We start from the raw sequence: 12,731 nt of genomic DNA, 5'->3' as shown, positions 1-12,731 counted from the left end.
TGACTAAAATTATAAAAAGAAGCTCGCGGTAACTCAATGTACCACTTGGCCGCAAGACCAATCTGAGTGCATTGAAAAAGACGTAAGCAAATTGAATCATCTATAATGGAATTAGACGCACACCAGAGGTGATAAGTCATCACATGGTTTAATGGATCCTCTCTTAATTTACCTTCAAACTTTGGGATATCACTGGGCAACTTATTCGGCATTGGCGGCCAAAACAGAAGATAATTAATCGGATCATTCGTAAGGCGTGACAAATCAGGCAAGTCCAAATTTGCAATAAACGGTAATTGAAGGTTAGGGTCATGAAAACCTTGGGTCATAAGACCAGCCCCAAGAGGAGGATATCCATGATAAATTGGAATTGGAATCGCATTTGGAAAATTATATCCTTCCGGAAAACTAGGATTAACCGAACCAAACTGTGGTTGTTGAGGTTGTTGATAAGTATACCTAGGGTATAGTTGATACTGGTAAACTGGGCTTTGAACTGCAGGACCGAATTGGTACTGTCCCTGGTATGGTTGATAAGTGAACTGTGGTTGACTTTTGACAACCGTACTTGGACCAGTTTGTCCTACAGGCATCTGAACTGAAGTATGAATTGTAGGTCTCAACTGAGGCAAAGATGCTTGAGGAGTTGATGCAGGAACAATAGAAACCAGAGTTGGTGATACTCCAAAAGTAGGCGGGGTAGATTGAACAGAAGCTGCAGTAGTTGCAGTAGTGGTTTGAGGCGGAGTTTGAGGCGAATTAGGCCCAAACTCTTGAGCTACACCAGGTGTTAACGGGAAAAGTGTCTACTCAAAACGCCCCTATCCCACTAAGGTGTGACAGTACCTTAGAAACAAACAGAGAAAACTACTTTCTTATTCTTATTTATGAACTATAAATGAAGAGAAATAGGATGAACCAACCTGTGTCTTGTGCAAGTCCTTTGATCCAATCTCTCTCCTCTTTGACAGCTTCCAGCTACCTGCTCCCTTACTTGCCTGGCTTCACCAAGTTCCTGCAAGATCACAGAAGGAGAAAACTACACAAAGACATGGATTTACATTCATAAATAGCTTAGGATCAGATTTAAGCTAAACATGCAAATATAACAAAACATCATTGATACACAAGCATGTAGGAGAAACTCAAATAGTTTTATTGATATAACAAGAAGGTTTAGGAGGAGTTACAACCGATGATTCATGATCCAGCATCAACCCCCCAGCAAAGGAATCCCCTCTTCACCTCCAACAAAGCATAAATCACCCAATACTCTGATCTCTATCTCAAAACCAACAGCAATTCTTTGCAATGTACAAAATTCCAGCCTCCAACCTCTGGATCTCTGGGATGAGAGATCTATATATAGATATTTGCAGAGGTGTGAGTCAGCTCTAGGTTTTTTATTAGTGTCTTCTCTCTGATAGTTCTTGATGCCACTTGGAGATCTCATTGATCTCTTACTCATCCTTGTGCGATTTTGAGAGGCAAGTGTCCCAGGAGAAGTTTCTGGAAGATTCCATGATCATCCACCTCGCAAACTGTCTCCGCCACTTGTCTTTTCCCATCCATCGCACCCTCACAGTGTATTTAGGTGCACTGAAACTCACTTCCCGTGTGTACAAGGTGCGCTGCATCGCACCCTCGCCATGGAGCAAGTGCACTGATCCAGTTTTGACCAATTTTGAGTAGTTTCTGGTGGAGAACTTCTGGGAGAAGCTGTAATTTGTTGACCTTGTTCCTTTAGGAGTAAAAACAACACTTTTAGGGAGTTAGGAGCCCTTGATTTATTGACATTTCATGCTTAGAGTTGTAAGGCACAAAAATGTCTATAATAGTTGCCCCCTAAAGTATGAGGCCGTTTATCGGGTGAAATGCTTTATTAGGAGGATCCGAAGTTCTTTCAATGCTGGGAGGAGACCTGTAATAAGATACAATACAATACATTATCTTCATACTGTTTTCATGATCTAGCTGAGACGGGCATTCCCATGCTCATCTTTATAAATTCATTTTCATGTACATAGGACAGACAACCGTCTGATGGTAGACTGATGATTCTGATAGAGCCATCATCCTTTTGGTAGGATGATTATCTGTGCTGCAACACTGTACATTTCAATGTCTTTATTTTCCTGAATATATATCGCAGCCCGGATGGATGAGACTAGATCTGGGGTCTTCAATCTCATCCGATCTTCACTCGAAGTACAAGTCGATCCATGTGAGAAATGTTCTGAAGTCGAACATGGAAAGACATCGCTTGATTACCATTCAATGATGTAAACTGTTAACAAGCGCGAGAGGAATCACCGATAATGATGATGACCCTCAAGGTACTGTAGTACAATTCACGTGGTGTGAATAAAGGACTTGGTGTCGAACACCACGCAAAATCTTTCGGGCAAAGGTCATTGATGTATACCTGTCGCCGGAAGTGAGAAACTTGCCATTGAGGCATGCAAGCTTCAAAGTACTGAATGGGGTGTTCCTAGATCAACTTCTTGGATAATGAGCTGGTGTCGACAAGAAGCGATTCGTCAAAGGAGGGCCTTAATGAATCCCACATCAATGACACGGAATGGAGCAAATGATTTTGATGGAGGTGAAAACGATCTGGTGATATATGGTTCAGGGTGGCGGTCATGAAAGAATGGAGCATAATGTATGGTAGTGGGCGGGACACAGGTGGCCTTTCTGGATGACTTCTCTTGAACATGTCAGTGACACTTATGTGATGGATTGGTAGCATTAACCTGAAATGTGGATGGTATGGCGATGTGACCGGTGAATGAAACAACCCAACCCGACTCGGGCACGGAGTGGAAGTGTCATGTTCAAGAGCGACTTGCTACCAATAAAGTTTCTTTGAGTTTTCTTCCCAATTTTCCCCAGTCATTGCTGACTAGTACCTCTTTATTTTTGTCAAGCTTGAGGAGGATAACATATGCTTGTTCTATAATTTTCCCTTCGGGCAAACCCATCGCTATGTTTTAACGAGCCTAGCGATAGTGAAACTCGTTCTCGTCTAAAGACAAGTTTGTCGTTATTAATCTTTTTAACGAGTCTAACGACAAAGATAACTCGGTCCTTTTCATTTTTAGAGAGTCTGAAAAGGTACGTAAAGGTAACTCCAAAATTCCTTTTTCGTCATCTAATCCCTTAAGTCTGAAAAAGTATAAAACAATACAGAAGGGATGAATTTTCGATTAGCTTTTAATGAGCCGAACAAAACAAGCGCTCGATCTTTTTGTGCAATAATCCCTCAAGTCCAAAAAGATTAAAATCTAGAGGAGGGATAGCACTTCCGGTCGCTTTAACGAGCTGGAAGGCCAAAACTCGGCAATCTTTTCATATTTTATGAGTCAGTTGAAAAGAGCTTAAAGAAGACTCGTCTTTTGAGGAACGAGTGATAAAATGGGTAGCAGCTGATTCCAGGTAAGGTTTGGAATTTTCCAATCACGGAAGTGTCACAAGGATGGCTAGTGATATCACTCTTCGCAGCTGTTCCTCAAAATGGGTAAACAATAAAATGGAGGTGAATGATTGGCCAATGGAAAAGTGGAGGTGACGGTGCAAACATGACCAAGGCTTTAATGGCTGAAATGTTACATTCACGGTGGTTATTTACCAGGGGATAGTTCATTTTTTAACGAGCTTAAACGCGGGTGAAAACATTTGCTCGGTGCGGGTTTATTTTTTAATGAGCTTGAACCTTGCGGTAACACTGCTCGATGATAAGTTTGCATGCCCCCAGCATAATAACGCAAATCGAGGTGCATTCCCCCCCAAGCTTCATTGCATTCAACTCGGTGGTTGGAATGAAGGTTTACCTTTGAGATTTGAAAAGGGGATTTGTTTCATTTTTTAATGAGGTTGACACAGTAAAAGAACTATCCTCATGACTCCTTGTTTCATTTTTTAACGAGGTTGACATGAGATAAGAACCGTCCTCGGAGTCTAAATCCATTAGATATAGAAGGTTTCATATTCCACTGTGGCCACTTCTACCAGATTACTCGGAGGCGGTAGGGCAAAAGTACCCATTAAGGCAGGGTCTTTTAGGAGACCTACTCCGATATTTTGGAGCGAATGATTGCTTCCATGGATCATTGGAATGCTTCCCGTAACTTGTGAACTGTTGGGGAGAAATGTTTGTTGGTCGACGATTGTAATTCCTCCTTGAAAGGGAAATGCAATCTTCCTGAAGTAGGTTGACACAACTGCGGCCATGGCTTATATCCAGGGTCTTCCCAATAGGATGTTGTAATCAAGGTTTCCATCGATTACTTCAACATCAATTTCTACTGTTTTCCCTCCTAGTTCAACTTTCAAGTTACTTAGGATACCATATGGTGTATATGTCCTTCCGTCGAATGCTTTTAATGTCGTCGAAGATTGCGACAAGGTTGGAGATCCTAAATTTTTCCAGCAACTCATCGACATAATGCATGTAGATGCCCCCTCATCAATAATTGTTCGATGAACAGTTTTGTTGAGGGCTTTCACTTGAATAAGGAAAGCTAGTTGAGCTGGTAACTGTGGGTCATATCGTTTATGATTAAAGGCCACAAGATTGGAATCCATTGGGTCAATCCCACCTATTGCTGATAATAAAGGTTGCTCTTGGGAGAGGCAATTTTGCGGTACCTCAAGTGTCGACATAGTGGACGACGATTGGGCCAGGTCCTCTATTATATTATAATTCTGTGCTATTTTTGCACGAGGATTAAATGTCGATTTGTGCACTACTCCCTTTGGCGACTTTATCATTTGTTCAGGAATGATGGGTGGCACAACTTTGGTCAAAGTTGTTGTCGAACTACTAGGTTGTTCATTAGCCTTGTTATTTGACACCTGTGGATTCCCGTAATCTTTATTCTTTGCCAAAGCATCATTTTGCTGCTTTGAGATAGACAACATAAGCACTTGGGATCGGGAAGCATTTTGATTAGCAACCAGTTTGGTTCCCGGGCTTGGAAACGGATCAGTCAATACTGCTGAGGTTTTTGAACTCTTAAAGAGTTTCTTAACTTCAGCTTTATGTGGACAATCTCTCGTCTGATGATCCTCATCGCATATATGACACCCTGCAGGGGGTTTCCTTTGCCCAGAAGGGTTTGTAGAAGGCTTTTCAGGAGATGACTCATCCTGCTTCCTTTTTCTCCCTTTCTTTTTCTTCTTGCCCCCTGGTTGCTTCAGTTGATTGCCCTTGTCGGCATTTACTTCCGAGGCAAGAAGTTCCTCATTTGCATTTTGACTAGAAATCTTACAGGCCTTTTTAGATGTAGCCTTTGTCGATTTCGTGTCTATCGCACCAATCACGCCATCGATGGCATGAGAGTCATTGTTTGATTTAGGAGGAGGAGGAACTGAGAATTTCACTCTAGGGGCATCAGGTATTTTATCGTAGAGCGTGCCGGACTGAGTGTAAATCAAGTCCAAATATTGCGCACGAGCGATAACTTGCTCTTCTGTGACGACTCCCCCTTTTGCCACATCTTTCGTGATGGAAGGCAGTAATGACTTAATAAACCATTCAGCTAAAAGCTGATCGAGAACATACGTTTTCACCATTCTACGACGACGTCTCCATTCATGTATATGATCAGATATGTGAGTGGCCGTCGTTTGTTTGAAGTTGGTAAGAATTTCAGTTCCCGTTTCGTACCTTATCGATAACTGAAAATGGGTTAAAAAGGTTGTGGCTAGGGTACTGAAGTTGTCGAATGAAGCTCTAGGCAATTCGATATACCATTTTGCTGCCAGACCAGTTAACGTCCTCTGAAAAAGGGGAAGCCTAATCGAATCATCGTTTAAGGTGTTTGATGAACACCACAGCTGAAATGTGTCATCACATGATTTGATGGATCTTCACCCGGATTTCCATTAAATTTAGGAATATCTGACGGAAGTTTATGTGGAATCGCTGGCCACCAAGGGGCATAAGCAATTGGATCATTCGTCATCCGGTTTAGATCTGGTAATTCTAGAGTTGCTACAAAGGGCAACTGTTGATTCAGGTTAGGCGTAGCATACCCAGGATAAGATGGAATCGCCTGAGCAATGGGTCTTTGCATACCAGCATAATGTATTTGATGTTGGCAACTTTGACAAGGTTGATGGGCATAACCACTATAATATGGTTGTTGATAACCGCTTTGGAAATGTGGTTGCCCATTACTTACAAAGACTTGTTGCTCAGGTCCTTGATATGATTGCTGGAATGGCGGTTGTTGAGATTGAACCAGCCCTGGTTGTTGGACCATTTGTTGTTGTCCAATACTGGATGATTGACCAAGATGAGGAGTCATAGTATTTGTTTGAGCCTGAGTCACTCCAGATAAGGAGGCACTAACCTGAGGTTGTGATTGAGTCGTTGAGACAAGACGCTGTTGTATTGCAACCTGAGAAACTTGGGGTTGACATACAACAGGTAACGCTTGTACTTGCGATGCAGTCACCATAGTAGGTATAGTGGGAATATTCGACACAGGGTGGACTGGTTGCATTGAATATACAACCCTTGGTTGCTGAGGCAGTATTGGTACCCAACCCCTGGATGTAATTCCAGTTTGACCTGAACTTTGTTGTAAACTCCCATATGGTTGTTCTCCGGGAGGGAACAATGAAAAGGCATACTGCCCTCCATATGGTGGAAATCTAGTACTTAAAGGGTAGATTGGCCTTTGAAGACACATTGGATCAACTTGTTGAGTTTCAACATAAGAAATACCAGATGATAATCCGGATGAAGAAATAGGAACTAACCATGCCGTCGAAGTAGTCCCTGATTGGACTCCAATTTGTTGTTGATAACTTGCTGGGATAGATGGTATACCATTGAACATCGTTGGAGTAGCAGTAGGAGGCTATTCCACTGCTGTATCGGACGACACAGTCCTGGATGTCGACGATTGTTCAAACATATCTAGTCTATCCAAAATATTTTCTAGCGATTCTACAAGAACTTGCGATGAAGTGAGACTAACTTCGAAGATCAACGAGGGAAAGGTGATGATTATTCCATTTAAAATAAATTTTAGACGCTTTGACACAACTTGTTTTTTCAGTTTTTAAGAGTCGAGAAAAAACAAAAGATGACTCTAGTCTCCTTCGATTTTTAATGAGCCCGAAGTGACAAGTGCTCAGATGGACCTTTTCCGTTAAGGAGTCTGAAAAGGAACGAAAGGGACTGCTCTGGAGATCTAGGTAGAGGGAGTACCAAACCAATCGCAAAACTGCAGAATACATTTTACGGTATGACAGTCAATCTTCCCGAATGCTGTGTTCGGTGCATTGCGATCAGTAGGGCGGCCGACACGGCTTCCTATGGATAAAAGGTTTTAAGTCTATAGGGGTCTCCCAATATATACTCGACGGTACGTGGGAGCACAAGTCCATACTGGCACTTATCGTCTCAAAGTGGAGGAATCACCCAACCATCAATGACGACAACAGTTACCAGGCTTTACGACGCCGGAATACGTCTCTAGCCTAGACCTCTAAATGTTGTGCGTTAAGTTCCAAAGCGTTGTTAGATTCATTCAATTTATTTTAAGTTGATCTTTATTATGAAGTTTGCCTTTTGGGTTCACCACAAGATGTAGATGTAATTCCTAAAATGCAATCTAAAGATGATAAGCAAGCTTTTATCCCATTTGAGCAATGAAAATCCTAGCTACAAGGGGAAAAGAAAGACACGATCTTTTCTCAAAGAGCAAAGAGCACACTGTAAATGCACTTTTCCTAAATCAAGCCAAACAGACTATCAATATGAAAATGCACATGTGCATGTATTTGTCTTCACTTTCTTAATATTGATTCCTAAAAATAAAGTTGATGTACAAATCTGAATTTGCTTTCAAGTGACAAACACAAACAAGATTCTTTTCGAAATCCAAAGGTAGAGATGATTACGACACTTTATGATTTTGAAGTAAATACTCGTTTCGACACTAGAAAGTCACAAATTCAAACCAAAGGCAAAAGTAAAAGCATAATCGACTGTCAACAGCAAATAAACTTTCTCCTAAGATCAAAATCGACACTTACGACAGATCTAAATCAAAGGACGACAGTATGATTATTCTACTTTTTCAATGGAAAACTGTAAATGATGTAACAAACACACAAAAACATCTACAGTCTTTTTGTACAAAGGAGGCAGAATTAAGGCAAAGAAAAGGGGTTTTTAAACAGACACATACACTGATCACAAGCTGCAAAAATCAGAGACAAAACTGAAAAACTGAATCAAAGAACCTCAGCTGCACAATGCTAGGCTGATCAGTGCACTTGTTACATAGAGAAACTGGATTGCAGCGCAGGTAGCCCTCTCGGGAACTGTGTTGAAATGCAGAATCTCTTCACAGAGCCTGCGCTGGGGCAGAAACGAGAATTCTATCTGGGTTCTGGGTCACGGTTTGCAGTTTAATCTATGGTTTTTGGCCGAGTGAAAGCAATCAGTAATGCACAATCAGAGGGTGGATTTAAAGGAGGTCTAAGAGCTATCACAAAGGGTAATCAGATCATTTGTGAATCAGTTGTTCAAATCATAAACAAATCCAGTGAATGGATTGAAGTAGCAGGTGTCTACTTTGCATTTGATAATGGCAAATGCAGTTCGATTGCTACTTCTATGTTTATGAAACAAACAATAAGAGAAACACAAGCAAACTAACTAGACACGTTCCCCAGTGGAGTCGCCATTTTGTTAACGGGAAAAGTATCTACTCAGAATGCCCCTATCCCACTAAGGTGTGACAGTACCTTAGAAGCAAACATAGAAAACTACTTTCATATTCTTCTTTATGAACTATAAACGAAGAGAAATAGGATGAACGAACCTGTGTCTTGCGCTAGTCCTTTGATCCAATCTCTCTCCTCTTTGACAGCTTCCAGCTACCTGCTCCCTTACTTTCCCGGCTTCACCAAGTTCCTGCAAGATCACAGAAGGAGAAAACTACACAAAGACATGGATTTACATTCATAAATAGCTTAGGATTAGATTTAAGCTAAACATGCAAATATAACAAAACATCATTGATACACAAGCATGTAGGAGAAACTCAAATAGTTTTATTGATATAACAAGAAGGTCCAGGAGGAGTTACAACTGATGATTCCTGATCCAGCATCAACCCCCCAGCAAAGGAATCCCCTCTTCACCTCCAACAAAGCATAAATCACCCAATACTCTGATCTCTATCTCAAAACCAACATCAATTCTCTGAATGTACAAAATTCCAGCCTCCAACCTCTGGATCTCTGGGATGAGAGATCTATATATAGATATTTGTAGAGGTGTGATTCAGCTCTGGGTTTTTGATTAGTGTCTTCTCTCTAATAGTTCTTGATGCCACTTGGAGATCTCATTGATCTCTTACTCATCCTTGGGTGATTTTGAGAGGCAAGTGTCCCAGGAGAAGTTTCTGGAAGATTCCATGATCATCCACCTCGCAAACTGTCTCCGCCACTTGTCTTTTCCCGTCCATCGCACCCTCACAGTGTATTTAGGTGCACTGAAATGCACTTCCTGTGTGTACAAGGTGCGCTGCATCGCACCCTGGCCATGGAGCAAGTGCACTGATCCAATTTTGACCAATTTTGAGTAGTTTCTGGTGGAGAACTTCTGGGAGAAGCTGTAATTTGTTGACCTTGTTCCTTTAGGAGTTAGAACAACACTTTTAGGGACTTAGGAGCCCTTGGTTTATGGACATTTCATGCTTAGAGCTGTAAGGCACAAAAATGTCTATAACACCAGGTGCAGAAGTTTGAATAGTAGGCTGGACAAGTTGCTGGGTTGAACCAGAAACCAAAGGTTGTCCAGATTGAGATGACAACTACACATTAGGTTGCAAGATCTGTTGAGATTGAAAGGATCCCACACCATCTTCATTTTGGGGTATGGACCCATAGAGGGTTGAGCATATTGAGGACCATAACTGGGTTGAGCATAGGGCTGATAATTCAAAGGTACATTTCCAGCTCCTTGTACAAATGATTGACCAGAAGGTGGTTGGAAACCTTGGGTTGGGTACTGACATTGAGGTTGATAACCTTGAGGCACATACTGAAACTGGGGTTGACCTTGAGGTATATATTGATACTAAGGTTGACCTTGAGGTATGTACTGAGTCTGGGGTTGACCTTGAGGAATGTACTGTCCCAAAGGTATGTACTATCCTTGAGGTTGCCCCCAGGTGGTAACTGAGTACTTTGAGGTTGCTCCCCAGGCGATAATTGAGTACCTTGAGGTTGCCCCCCAGGCGGTAACTGACTACCTTGAGGTTGCGGATTTGGAATAGTACCAGACATCATAAGAATTTCTTCTACGCTCAACGGTTGAGTTCTGTTATTACCAGTTGATATCCCATGTTCAATGGGTTGAGGAGATGCTCCTAAAAAAGTACCAGTGAGTGACTGATACCTAGAAGGAACAGAAGGACCGCCATATAAAAATTCTTCTGGTGATTGGGAAAACATGGATGACTGTCTCGACATATTCAAAGGAGGATAATAACCTCTAGGTGTTGGATGAAAAGGAATTCGAGGTGGTGAAAAACTAAGACCTGGATTTTCTAAAAAGTTGGTCAATGAGAGTTACTAAGTGTCCCTCCTAGGAGGACTGTAGAAAATTAATTCACGCTCCCTAAGTTCTAAAGTTGGTTGATTTTTAGGGAGACTTATATCTTCTTCCAGACCAACAAGTTTTTCAATAGAAATAAGTCTTGAAGGAAGATTTTGGGTAATGATCCTTCCTACCCTGGGTGAACCAAGACCACTAGAAGTTGGAGAAGTAAATCCTGAGGATGGATTAGCAGCAGGTTCTGTTTCAGGCTTAGAAATTTCAGGTTTATCGGCTAATTCACTAGTAGAGGAAATATTACCAGTAACTTCGGAAAATGAAATTGGTTCAGAAATATACTCTGTTACTTGAACTTGATAATCAGGATGAACAATTAAAAAAGATTCTCTATCTTCTGGTGATCCAACTCTACTGTCACTAGGAGTTACAAGAGCTCGTAGCCCTTCAAGCTAGCTTGGTGAATACTCGGTTGGTTTCCCCTGAAGTCTACGAGATTGTCTTGGTAATTCAGCCATGATTAAATATTTTAATTACTTCACACGCAAACAAAGAAAATCTCAATAAAACCACCTAAAGTCTCTAAGAAACAAACAATTGAATCACACGCCTAAAAAAAATCTAAGAGTTCAAACCACACACATACAGTAACTTTCTTTACCAAAAACACTAGTTGGTGATGAAATCCAACGTTACAGAATTCAATACAGAAAGGGCGGTTGGAACTGTTACCCCGACAACCTGCTTAATGAAACAGAGTGGCACAAGTTTCTTCACAAAACCGTCTCGAGTGAAGAGAACCCCCCAGAGAGTCCAAGTGAGTCCAGTCGACGTCTGCTCCAGGTATAGTGGGATCTTCCCTCCACCGTCACCTTAGGAAAGAATCCTATAGATTATGGCCACTAAGGTTACCAACAGAAACAAATATACTTGGGGGAACAGTCTACGATCCAATACACACGCAAGGGCAGAGTAACAAATCTCAATCCCCTTGAAGGCTCCTTGACATAATCCAAGGTTTACCAACAAGTGACCCCAGGCTCCTCGACAATGGTCAATTTGAGGTTTACCATTTTTAATACGTGTATATCTGCTATCATTCCCAATGAGGAAGGATTGATTACCTCACTGGTTCAAATATGATCTCATGCTTGACTCCTTTAAGAGGAGATTCCCAGAGCATACATGCAACAATTGGAATTTATCTCCTACCGCAACATATAGCTACTTGTTTGTTTTAACTATCTTGGAGAGTTAATTACTCCCTACTCCAAGATACTAGCCTAAGTTATGTTGGTGATAAGAGCCCTAGCAATAAAAAGATTGCTAGATCAATTTTACTTTAAACGTTATTTTTATAGGTCATTTCTTAAGTCAATAGGAATGGAGATGAAACTTTATGGTGTGAAGACTCGACTCCAAAACACTAAAAATGCACCTAAGATGATAAACAATTATTTTTCTTCAATGAATTTCTAGCTAAAGAAAGAGTTGAGAATGCAATTCTTTGAAAAACAAATCTTTCCTTAAACATATAAATGAAAAAAAAATATCTTTGTCTTTTTCAATAAACTCAAAACGAGACTACTAATTATGCTCACGAAAAATCCCTTTTCTTTCTCAACACTCAAAAGCTACAAAAAACAATTTCTTTCAAAAGAGGGTCTACAATTTCTAGAAAACACTCAAAACTATGAAAAGCTATGCTTGAGATCTAAAAATTTCTAAAAACCTAATTGAAGTAAAAGCTTTAAAAATTTCTTTTTGAGGACGTTTTACTTAGTTATTCAGTAAACTAAGGACTAATTCGTTCAGAATAACAAATTAATAAAAAAACACCCAGCTATGTTTTCTTTTTTTAAAAATGAAATTCAAAACTTTCAAACAAGTTCGTTCAAAGCTTTGCAAAGAGAAAATGAGATCTATTTCTCATCGAGGGCAGATTTCACAAATCGGTTAGACTCATCAAGAAGACCAAAAAGACTAGGGTAATCTGAGGTTTCTTAGGCTTCTAATCTCTGAGTTACTACAAAGACCAAGCGAAAATCAAACCAGACACGCAAAACTTCTAGAAAATCACCTAAAACCAAAATGCCAATGGAACTCACTTACAAGAAATTTTTGACAGGACACATGCAGATCT

Source organism: Pinus tabuliformis, chromosome 9 (assembly GCF_031772625.1).
Source record: "Pinus tabuliformis cultivar Carrire ecotype Pingquan chromosome 9, CPIR1, whole genome shotgun sequence".
Taxonomy (NCBI): domain Eukaryota; kingdom Viridiplantae; phylum Streptophyta; class Pinopsida; order Pinales; family Pinaceae; genus Pinus; species Pinus tabuliformis.
The sequence above is the reverse complement of the archived record's forward strand: the minus strand, read 5'-3'. Positions refer to the sequence as shown.